The sequence below is a fragment of the Siphateles boraxobius genome, unplaced genomic scaffold (genome assembly GCF_051911475.1).
Source record: "Siphateles boraxobius isolate OS27281-9 unplaced genomic scaffold, OSU_SipBor_1 100, whole genome shotgun sequence".
NCBI lineage: Eukaryota > Metazoa > Chordata > Actinopteri > Cypriniformes > Leuciscidae > Siphateles > Siphateles boraxobius.
In genome coordinates this window covers 5,161,450-5,173,398 of record NW_027508701.1, presented here as the reverse complement: position 1 = coordinate 5,173,398, position 11,949 = coordinate 5,161,450, and positions in this window count along the sequence as shown.

Below are 11,949 nucleotides of genomic sequence, written 5' to 3'. Positions count from 1 at the left end.
GTTGTATTTTATTGTTGCTGGTGTGCTAGTGTAATGTATTTGGGGTCACATGTAGTAACAACAGGAGCAGCTTGAGGGCGCTATTGCCGGGTGGTAACCGAGTAACCGAAGTGCTGTAATCATAAAGTCAATGGCTGTGATACGTCTGTGCCCTGGCCTGCTCCCCCCCATAGACATGATGTCTATGCTCCCCCCCCGTGTGTGTGTGTGTGTGTGTGTGTGTGTGTGTGTGTGTGTTTTTTCGAACTCCCGGCAAGATGGCGGAGAAGACAGCGTTTGCAGTATGGAAGTAAGCACATAATTTTCAATTTGTCAACGAAAAGGAAAAGAACATAACGGTGACGTTGGACACTGAAATTGCTGAGTATTTTAAGTCAGGTGTCGAGATCGATATGTTGAACAAGTTCCCCAAGATCAAGACAGTGTTTCTGCGCTTCAATACCCCACCACCCTCCAGCGCACCCGTGGAGAAACTTTTCAGCCTCGGGAGTCTCGTTCTTACTCCCAGGAGAAATCGACTGTCGGACAAACGTTTCGAAATTCTGCTTCTTCTACGTTTTAATCACTACTTTGAAGAGTAAATGTAAGAGGAGAGGACTATGTTAAAGCGAATTTAGGTGAGTCACAAACGTTGTTACACTTTATTAATATTTAGTTCGGCTATTAAGCGATTTGTCATTTGCCTGTGTGGCAGTGAATGATTTTATTCGGTTTTTAATCATTTTTGTTTGACGACAGCTGTTAATTTTTGTTAGATCGTTGACTGCTTGTTAATTTCTAACTGCATTAGAGTTAAAGAAAAACTCAGGAGTTATCTTGTTGTATGGTGCTCATATAGCCTAGGCTACCCGGGCTGGGAAGGTGTGAATTTTGATTAATATGTTCTGTGATAATAAATAAATAAAACGCTATGTGGAATAGCCTATTGATGACTGTCTTTCCTGTTATTGTTATCCCGCAGTGTTAATTTAGTCGGATGACTGACGTTATTCATTGCCAGGAGTCACGACTTCTAGGTGCATTTAAAGGGGGCCGTGTCTGTCAATTAAAGGAGAACTCCGGGCAAATTTTAAGTTAATCTTGATCGTTAGACCTTTGTGAGTACTGACTATAGAAAAAAAAACGAACCGGATTGGTGCTTGCTACGCGGAGCTGCGACCGCGAATGCCCAGAGCTCCCACCCAGCTAAAACGGCAGCTATGGGGGCATGGACATAAAGAGCGTTTTTGAGCCTCTTAACAGACACAAAATGCAATTAAAATGTCTGTCCAACATGAACAGGGACCCTACATGTGAACAAGATACGTTTAGCAACTTAGCCATTGTTTCAACTCACCTAAATAGTCTTTTAGACGGCAAGCTGTAGTCTCGCGTTGAAGTCCCGTGCTGTAGCCAGTGTTTATCACGGGGGGGGGGGGGGGGGGGGGGGGGATAAAAGAGGTTCAATATTTGTTTGTGAAGATATTTATTTATCAGTACATGTCAAAAATCTGTTGAACCCCTCAGAGTAACATCTTTAAAAGAAAGGAGGTGTTACAGTGTGATGGGTAGGTTTAGGGTTCGGGTTAGTGTGTGTGTGATGTGTAGGTTTAGGGGTCGGGTTAGTGTGCGTGTTTGTGTGTGTGTGTGTGTGTGTGATGGGTAGGTTTAGGGGTCGGGTTAGTGTGTGTGTGTGTGTGTTTGTGTGTGTATGAGTGTGTGATGGGTAGGTTTAGGGGTCAGGTTAGTGTGTGTGTTTGTGTGTGAGTGTGTGATGGGTAGGTTAGGGGTCAGGTTAGTGTGTGTGTGTGTGTGTGTTTTGTGTTTGTGTGTGTGTGTGTGATGGGTAGGTGTGTTGATGAGGCTGGCACTGCAGGACTGCGTTGTCGTCGTGTCCAGGAGCAGGTCCATCATCAGATCCGGATACGGCCTGGATCCGGCGGACTGCGGTAAACCTCGGGATAAACAGAGAGACTAATATTAGCGTAGACGCCATCCTTCTTATGATGTAACGAGTACATCAGGATTTATGGGAAGTGTTCCCAGTTCCGGCTGATCTAATCTAAGCAGCCTAACACTGAATTATAGAAGTCTATAGAGTGTTATGTGTATGCTAAGCCAAAGAGATGTGTTTTTAGTCTAGATTTGAACTGACAGACTGTCTGCTTCCCGGAAATGTTAGGAAGATTGTTCCAGAGTTTTGGTGCTAAATAGGAAAAGGATCTACCGCCAGCAGTCGATTTAGATATTCTAGGTATTATCAACTGGCCAGAATTTTGAGATCGCAATAGACGTGAAGGACTATAATGCGTTAAGAGCTCGCTCAAGTACTGGGGAGCTAAACCATTTAGTGCTTTGTAAGTAATCAGCAATATTTTAAAATGTATTCAATGTTTAATAGGGAGCCAATGCAGTGTTGACAGAACCGGGCTAATAAATTTTCACTTGTTTTGCCAGTAGCTTGTAATCAGCCCGTGGGCATTCCAACTCATTTTTCCAGCATGGGTCACGTGTATACAAGTTTTTAAAATATACTCATAGAATTACATTACATTATATTTTTGGATTTATTAATGTATGCGTGTTATTTAATTTCATTTAAGAACAGGAAATTTACAGACAATTAAATTATGTTTGCACTGAAATTCTTTTATGTGGTATTTTTCATGACTGCATGACATTCACACGCAGGCAACACAACTTAAAGACCTCCATGGTTTCACACTCTATGCTGAAGTGTGACAGTGAAGTTCTCATGTTCCCTTTAAATAGCAGTTACATGAAGCGGTCATGTTCAGTATTTTTTTTGACGACAGCACTTCCTATTAATGATTGTTTAATAAGTTTAGCAATGTTCAGGGAAGAAGGAGGCGGGAACCGGCGAACAATCAACAAAACTTTATTTAAAATAACTCAAACTAACCAAAATACCGCCAGCAGCCCCTTGTGGACGACTGCTGGCTAAAATAAAATACAAATACAAAAACCAAAACACAACTAAAATACAGGCCTGTTTCTCTCTCGATCATCAACCTTGTCGCTCCTCCTTTATTCTTCCGCTTCTCCGTGAGAGATGCGAGACTGGTGTGCTTCACAGGTGTTTCTCATTAGCAATAGGACCACCGGCCTCGCGCCGTTCTCTCACATCCCGAAAAATTCCACAACGCTTTATCTGTAGAGTGGTATAGGGATCCTCCATAGGGAGAGGCTAGTTGGCACTTCAGAACTGCATTGTCATCGGGTCCTTCGTCAGATCTGGAAACGGCCTGGATCCGGCAGGCTGTGGGAAAACCTCGGGATAAACAAAGCCACTAAAATTAGCGTAGATGCCATTCTTCTTATGATGTAACGAGTACATCAGGATTTGAGGGAAGTGTTCCCAGTTCCGGCTGACCTAATCTAAGCAGCCTAATATTGAATTATAGAAGTCTATAGAGTGTTATGTGAATGCTAGGTCAAAGAGATGTGTTTTTAGTCTAGCTTTGAACTGACAGACTGTGTCTGCTTCCCGGACAATGTTAGGAAGACTGTTCCAAAGTTGTGGTGCTAAATAGGAAAAGGATCTACCGCCAGCAGTCAAATTTAGATATTCTAGGTATTATCAACTGGCCGGAGTTTTGAGATCGCAATAGACGTGAAGGACTATAATGCGTTAAGAGCTCGCTCAAGTACTGGGGAGCTAAACCATTTAGTGCTTTGTAAGTAATCAGCAATATTTTAAAATTTATACGATGTTTAATAGGGAGCCAATGCAGTGTTGACAGAACCGGGCTAATATGGTCGTACTTCCTGGTTCTGGTAAGAACTCTAGCGGCTGCGTTTTGAACTAGCTGTAGTTTGTTTATTAAGCGTGCAGGGCAACCACCCAGTAGAGCATTACAATAATCTAGCCTTGATGTCATGAACGCACGAACTAGTTGTTCCGCATTTGTCAATGAGAGCATATGACGTAATTTAGATATATTTTTAAGATGGAAAAATGCGGTTAGGGTTAGGGTTAGTTAAAAATGCTAACCCTAACCCTAACTAGACACGTAACTTTCAATTGAAAGATTGGTATGAAAGAGCACACCCCTAACTGACGACGAAGACTTAACAGAGCAGCCATCAAGTGTTAGACGGTATTCTAGGTTATTACGTGTGGAAGTTTTTTGTCCAATAATTAGAATCACTGTTTTTTCAGAATTTAGTGGTAGGAAATTACTAGTCATCCAATTTTTGATATCAACTATGCATTCCGATAATTTTGTTAATTGGTGAGTTTCGTTAGGTTTGGAAGAAATATAGAGCTGAGTATCATCAGCATAACAGTGAAAGCTAATTCTATGTTTCCTAATGATATTTCCTAAAGGTAGCATGTACAGAGTGAACAGCAGCGGTCCTAGTACTGAGCCTTGTGGTACGCCATACTGAACTTGTGATCGATAAGACATCTCTTCATTTACTGCTACAAACTGATAGCGGTCAGATAAATATGATTTAAACCATGCTAATGCAATTCCACTAATGCCAACATAGTTTTCTAGTCTATTTAAGAGAATGTTGTGGTCAATGGTGTCAAAATGCAGACCTAAGATCAAGTAACACTAATAGAGAGATACAACCACGATCGGATGATAAGAGCAAATCATTTGTGACTCTAATGAGAGCTGTCTCAGTGCTATGGTGCGGTCTAAATCCTGATTGAAAATCCTCACAGATACCATTTCTTTCAAGAAAGGAACACAGTTGTGAGGATAATGCCTTTTCTAGTATCTTTGACAGAAAAGGCAGATTTGAGATCGGCCTGTAATTGACTAATTCTGTAGGATCAAGTTGCGTTTTTTTTAACAAGCGGTTTAATCATAGCCAGCTTAAAGGTTTTTGGTACGTATCCTAGGGACAAAGACGAATTAATGATGTTAAGAAGAGGATCTATGACTTCCGGAAGCATCTCTTTCAGTAGTTTAGTCGGTATAGGGTCTAACATACATGTTGTCGATTTAGATGAATTAACGAGTTGGCAAAATTCTTCCTTTCCTATGGCAACAAATGAATCAAATTTTACCTCAGGGAGACTATAATGCAACTGCCTGATGCGATGCTGTAGTAGACGGTTGCATAGTTATAATTTTGTCCCTAATATTATCAATCTTATAAGTGAAGAAGTTCATAAAGTCATTACTGCTGTGTTTCTTGGAAACTTCTGGGCTTGAAACTTTCTTTTTCGTTAGTGTAGCCACTTTTTCAAATAAATACCTTGAATTATGTTTATTTTCTTTTAATAGGGTTGAAAAATAAGCGGATCTAGCAGCTTTTAAAGCCTCTCTGTAAGCAATCGAGCTCTCCTTCCATGAAATCCGAAATACCTCTAGTTTTGTTTTCTTCCAGTTGCGCTCCATTTTTCTGGCTGCTCTCTTAAGGGCCCGGGTGTGCTCGTTGTACCACGGCGTTGGACTATTTTCTTTAATCTTCTTTAAGCGCAACGGAGCAACTGTGTTTAAAATGCTGGAAAGGAGAGAGTTAAAAGTTTCTGTTGCAAAATCAAGTTCTTCTAAGCTATCTGGGATGCTGAGACGATGAAACTGATTAGGAAGATTATTGATAAAGCAATCTTTAGTGGCAGAAGTGATAGGTCTAACATACTTGTAACACGGAGTTGGCTTTGCAGCCTTGGCTAAATGTAATTTACATGACACTAGATAATGATCTGAGATGTCGTCGCTCTGCTGCAGAATTTCAACAGCATCAACATTGATTCCATGTGATAATATTAGATCTAGTGTATGATTACGACAATGAGTAGGTCCTGACACGTGTTGTCTAACTCCAATAGAGTTAAGAATGTCTTTAAATGCCAATCCCATTGCATCTTTTCCATTATCTACATGTATATTAAAATCACCAACAATTAGGACTTTATCTGCAGTCAATACTAATTCTGATAGAAAGTCAGCAAATTCTTTGATAAAATCTTTATGGTGCCCTGGTGGCCTGTATACAGTTGCCAGCAGAATTCTAAAACTTGATTTATCGTTTACATTATATATTTTTACATTAAGCACCAACACTTCAAAAGAAGTATATTTAAAACTAGATTTTTTAGTGGTTTTGAAAATATTACTATAAATTACAGCAACACCTCCCCCTTTGCCTTTCAGGCGAGGTTCATGTTTATAACAGTAATCATGAGGGGTGGACTCATTTAAAGTAAAGTAATCGTCTGGTTTTAGCCAGGTTTCTGTCAAACACAGCACATCTAGGTTATAATCTGAAATCATATCATTAACTATGAGCGCTTTTGAAGTAAGGGATCGAATATTCAGCAACCCAAGCTTTGTCGTTTGCTCATCTGTATTATATCTATTTTTATTTGTTGAATATCAATTACATTTTTAACCTTAGATCCGTTTGGACGTTTTTTGGATTTCCAAATTCGGGGAACAGACACAGTCTCTATATGATGATATTTAGGTGAAAGAGGCTCTATGTGATGGGATTTATCTGACCTTGGTGACGCGAGGCCGCTAGCAGACGGTCGGTTTAGCCAGTTTGTCTGCTTCCTGACCTGAGCCCCAGATTGTCATGTTTTGTCTCTAAGACTATGAGCCAAATTACTAGAGAGAAGAGCAGCACCATCCCAGGAGGGATGAATACCATCTCTTTTCAACAGGCCAGGTTTGCCCCAAAAACTTTTCAAATTGTCTATGGATTCTATATTATTTTGCGGACACCACTTAGACAGCCAGCCATTGAGTGGTGACAATCTGCTAACTATTTCATCACTCCTTCGAACAGGAAGGGGGCCAGAGCAAATTACAGTGCCTGACATCGTACTTGCGAGTTCAAACACCTCTTAAATATTAATTTCTAGTCGAAAATCATTAGTGCCGACGTGAATAACAATCTTAGAGAATTTACGATTAGCATTAGCCAGCACTTTTAAATTTGCTTTGATGTCAGGCGCTCTAGCTCTCGGCAAACATGTGACTATGTTGGCTGGTGTCCCTATTTTCACGTTCCGTGTAATAGAATCGCCAATTACCAGGGCACAATCAACAGAATTCTCAGTGGGTGTTTCACTGAGTGGGGCAAATCGATTTGTTGTGGTAATCGTAACGGAAGAGTGGTTTTTTGATCCGCGACTAGAGCGATCCCTCACTGTCACCCATCTGCCTGGCTGCACAGGCAATAATTCAGCCATTCACACTTACTATCCTCAATTAAAGTTTGGATACGTGTTTCTAATTCTGAAATCTTCTCCGTCAGCCTGACTGTTTCCTTGCATTTATCACAAACCCTATATTGCCGACGGGGAAGGCTATGCTAAACATGTAACATGAAGTGCAGGTGACAATAACAGGATAAGACATTACTCACCGGGTTTGGGCGCACGAGAGAAAAATAAATAAATAACTGAGCGCACGGGTGACGCGTTAACAGGCTAGCGAGTTACTAGCGTGTTGTGCTAACAATAACAGAAGCTAGCGATGTCAGGTTAATCTGAGATGTTGTCTAAGCTGTATTTAGTAGTATAAACAACTAGAAATGGTAGTAAATGATGGTTCAAAACAGAAAGAAATACAAAGCTAATACAAGGCTTAGACGGAGCTTATAGCCAATCCCCCCCGGCCCTCCGTCAGGTACATAAATTTTGCCGGGGGGACATCCTGGGACTCTGGGTTGTTGTCGTGACCTTTCTAGCAGTTGTAAATTCATGTCCCAATGGATTGGATTGACAAATAACCTTTCAGGTAAGATGGTTTCGGGTTCTTCAACTGGACTTTCTGGGGCATGGATACGGGAAAGAGCATCTGCTCTAGTGTTCTTTGATCCTGGTCGATATGAGATTGTGAAATGAAAACTAGTGAAGAACAGTGCCCATCTAGCCTGACGTGGATTCAGTCTCTTAGCATCTCTTAAATACTGAAGGTTCTTGTGATCGGTGAGTACTAGAAACGGATGCTTGGCCCCCTCTAGCCAATGTCTCCATTCCTCCAAGGCAAGTTTCACAGCCAATAGTTCCCGGTTTCCAATGTCGTAATTGCTTTCTGCAGTTGATAGCTTTCTAGAAAAGAACGCACAGGGTATGGTTTTGGAGGAATCATCAGAGTACTGGGATAGAATCGCTCCTACTCCTGTAGTGGAGGCGTCCACTTCTACCACAAATACCTTTTCCGGATCTGGGTGATGGAGTAATGGTGCAATGGTGAATGCGGCCTTGAGTGATTCAAAAGCTCTGTCTGCTTCTGGGGTCCAAAGAAGTGTCTTGGGTTTTCCTTTTAGCTGGGAGGTCAGGGGAGCTGTCAAAAGGCTGTATTGATGTATAAATCGTCGGTAGAAATTTGCGAAACCGAGGAATCTCTGAAGTCCCTTAACTGACTGAGGAGTAGGCCAGGACAGGACGGTCTCCGTCTTCCGATTATTCATTTCCACTCCGTTCTCACTGAGGTGATATCCCAGGAACTCGACACTGGTTTGATGGAAAGAGCACTTCTCAGCTTTTAGGAACAGAGTGAAATCTCGGAGTCTTTGGAGTACCTGAGATACATGATGTCGATGTTCATGTGACGGAGCGGCTCCGTCACTGAGTGCGGGACGCGCACACGCGCACACACACACACACACACACACACACACACACACACGCACACACACACACACACACATACTCATTCCCCAGTCCCTTATAGTCTCAATTAAGCCGGTCATAAACTTTGGGATTATGCACTTTTCTCCTACTATTAAGTAGCGCGATCAAGGGTGCACACTTGATAGTTCTACTCTTCTTTAAACATACATTTAAACGAGCACTATAAACACTTACTGTGTGTCGAGATGCGTCGCGGGTTTGCTCTGTTTCACATCCAGTTTGGCAGACCCGAAGCGTAACATTTCCGGTTTTTAAATAGTGTGATTCTCGCGCGCTTTCATGGTCACGTGAACTGCATAATTATGGGTTTTGGGTTGTAATAATAATTTGTGATGCAAGTAATTGTGTATGGGGAAGGAAAATTTTTCTGAAGATGGATACAATTATTGTGGAAAATGTTGAAGTATATTAGATATAAGTCCTTTTCGGGAGTTAGTACAATGTGTTGATTGTACTATGTAAATGATGGTTGAGCCTAGTGGGAGGGGCTAATGGCTTTAAAAGTCGCAGCTTTGGGCCTGTGAAGTCAGTCTTGGTCTGGTTACAGAGAAGGTAACTAGTGGCTGTTATTGTTGTGTGGAAAGAAAAATAGAGTTATTGAGGATATTTTGTTTGTTTTGTGTATAACTTTATTATAGTAAGTTTTTTTTTTAAAAATAGTTATTTTTATTTTTATTCTTTCTCTTCACCATTTGTACATTGGAGGCCGGCATAATAAAATACCTCACTATTCTGCGACTACGCCTGTGTTTTTCCCTATTGTGAGGAGTTTGAGAGGGGACCCCGCGAAAGTTCAACTAGGTCTTTGGAAAAAATAAGAATATCGTCGATATATACCAACACGAACCTTCCCAAGAAATCCCGGAGTACCTCATCCATGAAGCTCTGGAAGACGGAAGGGGCGTTTACCAATCCATAAGGCATCACCAGATGTTCATAATGCCCTGCAGGAGTTATGAAAGCCGTCTTCCACTCATCCCCTTTCCTAATTCGGACCAGATTGTATGCACTCCTTAAATCCGACTTGGTGAAAATTTTAGCTTCCCTGAGCTGTTCCAGAGCTGATGGGATGATGGGCAGTGGATAACTGAATTTCACGGTGATCTGGTTTAGGGCTCTGTAGTCAATGCATGGTCTTAAACCCCCGTCTTTCTTGGGAACAAAAAAGAAACTAGCCGCAGCAGGTGATGTGGAAGGACGGATATAACCTTGTTCCAAGGCTTCCTCGATGTACTTTTGCATGGAATTTTGTTCGGGAATTGACAGGGAATAAATTCGACCCTTGGGAATGGATGCTCCGGGTTTCAGATCAATGGCACAGTCCCATGGCCGATGGGGAGGTAAGTTGGAGGCAGTAACTGGATTGAAAATGTCAGAGAATGAGGAGTAACAGGAGGGAATACTCGTGGATAGGTTTTCCGTGGGACTTTCGATGGATGTGGAATTCACTTTTAGAACTTCGGGGGGTGAGCACAGGGAGAGCTAGGATGTGGAATTTCATTAATTGGGCACTGACAACCCCATCTAGTGATCTCACCAGACTGCCAATTTATGGTGGGTTGATGATGAATTAACCATGGGCGACCTAGGATTATGTCTGTTTGACTATTCTGTAGAACAAAAGGTTCGAACATTTCATGGTGTACGTTTTCAATCCATAACTGGATGGGTGTTATCTGGGATGTGACATGTCCTTTGTTAATCAGCTCACCTGTTACGGCGTAGATGGAGTAGGGCTTGGGAGTGTCAACCTTCCGGAGGTTAAGTTCTTTACAGAGCTGTCCTGAAATGAAGTTCCCTGCTGACCCAGAGTCGATGATAGCTGTTACAGATAGATAGATATTTCGAGATTTCAGGATTACAGGAATTGTAAGGGGTGTTGATATAATGGAGTTGTCTTGAACGGAGCTTACCGTCATCCGACCTGGTCGAATGGGACAGGTGAGTCTAAAATGACCCTTGGCCCCACAGTACATGCATAATTTCAACTCTTTTCTTCGAGTGCGTTCTGCCTGGGAAAGTCGGAAAGTGTCGACTTGCATCTTCTCAGATTGATCTTCTGACGCAGAACCCATGACAACTTGAGGAGAAGAAGAGTGACATAGCATAGTATCTTGATAACAGTTCTGAGATCTTTGCTGCACACGAATAGCCTGCAGGATGAATTTCTCTATTCCCAGGCTGTCATCATAAATCGCCAATTGAAGACGCAGGGCAGGATTCAACCCACGGCGATAAACTGAGATGAGCGCCCTTTCATTCCACCCACTGTTGGAGGCTAGAGTGCAAAATTCTAAAGAATACTCAAAAACTGTCTTCTTTCCTTGACGCAACTGCAGCAATTGATCACCGACAGAGGAATCTTCAGTTGGACGTCCGAAAACTTCTTTGAAGTGTTTTACAAATTCCTGAACAGATGTCATCACAGTGGATTCCTGCATCCACAATGCCTCAGCCCATCTCAAAGCTGCTCCGGATAATTGTTGGATAATGAAAGCGACTTTCGATCGCTCGGTGGGATATAGTTGGGCTTGTTGTTCTAACGCAAGTGAACATTGCAATAAGAATCCGTTGCAATCTTCCGCCCGACCGGAGAATGGCGCTGGGCGCGACTGTGGACTAGCGAAGCAAGCAATAGAGGGAGCTGCGTTTACGGAAGCGCTGGCTGGAGGTAGCACTGGGTTCGCAGAGGCATCGGGGACTTGTATGGAATTTGTTGCAGCGGCGGTAGGTTGAATAGAGTTTGTATCCGTGCCTGAGGTTCGCATGGAATCCATTTTCTTCACCTCTTTAGGTTTTGGTCAAGTCTTCTGTCAGGATACAGGCTCGGAGACTGAGGTAAGTGAATCAACATAAAGCTTTATTTCAGTGCATCAAGTTCAAAAGGTGAGAATATTCAAAGTTCAGAGGTGTATTCGGTGAAGATTACTGCACAGGGAGGATTCCAGGTGAGCAGATCCTCTTCAGTTTATCTAATGATAAACTAATACAGTTCGGTGATGATTTGTCTTTTCTCTTTCAGATACAGCCGTGAGCAAGTGGAACTCAGGAGGAATACAAGGACTCAGGAGACTCAGATACAGTTGAAGCTTCTAGGAACATCAGAACAAGGACACAGAGGTTAGTATAATTCAGGTGAGTATACGTTATGTGACGAGGACAGGTTGTATCAGAGACTTCGTGAAACAGTGGTAAAGCGTCTGTGCCTGTTGGAGACTTGACAAAGATTGAATGTGAACTGGGTGTTTTTATGGAGCTGGTTGCTGATTGGGAACAGGTGAAGGTGATTAGAACTCAGGAGAGAGTGATCGTTGTGTGGTGTGAGATGTGGACTCTGA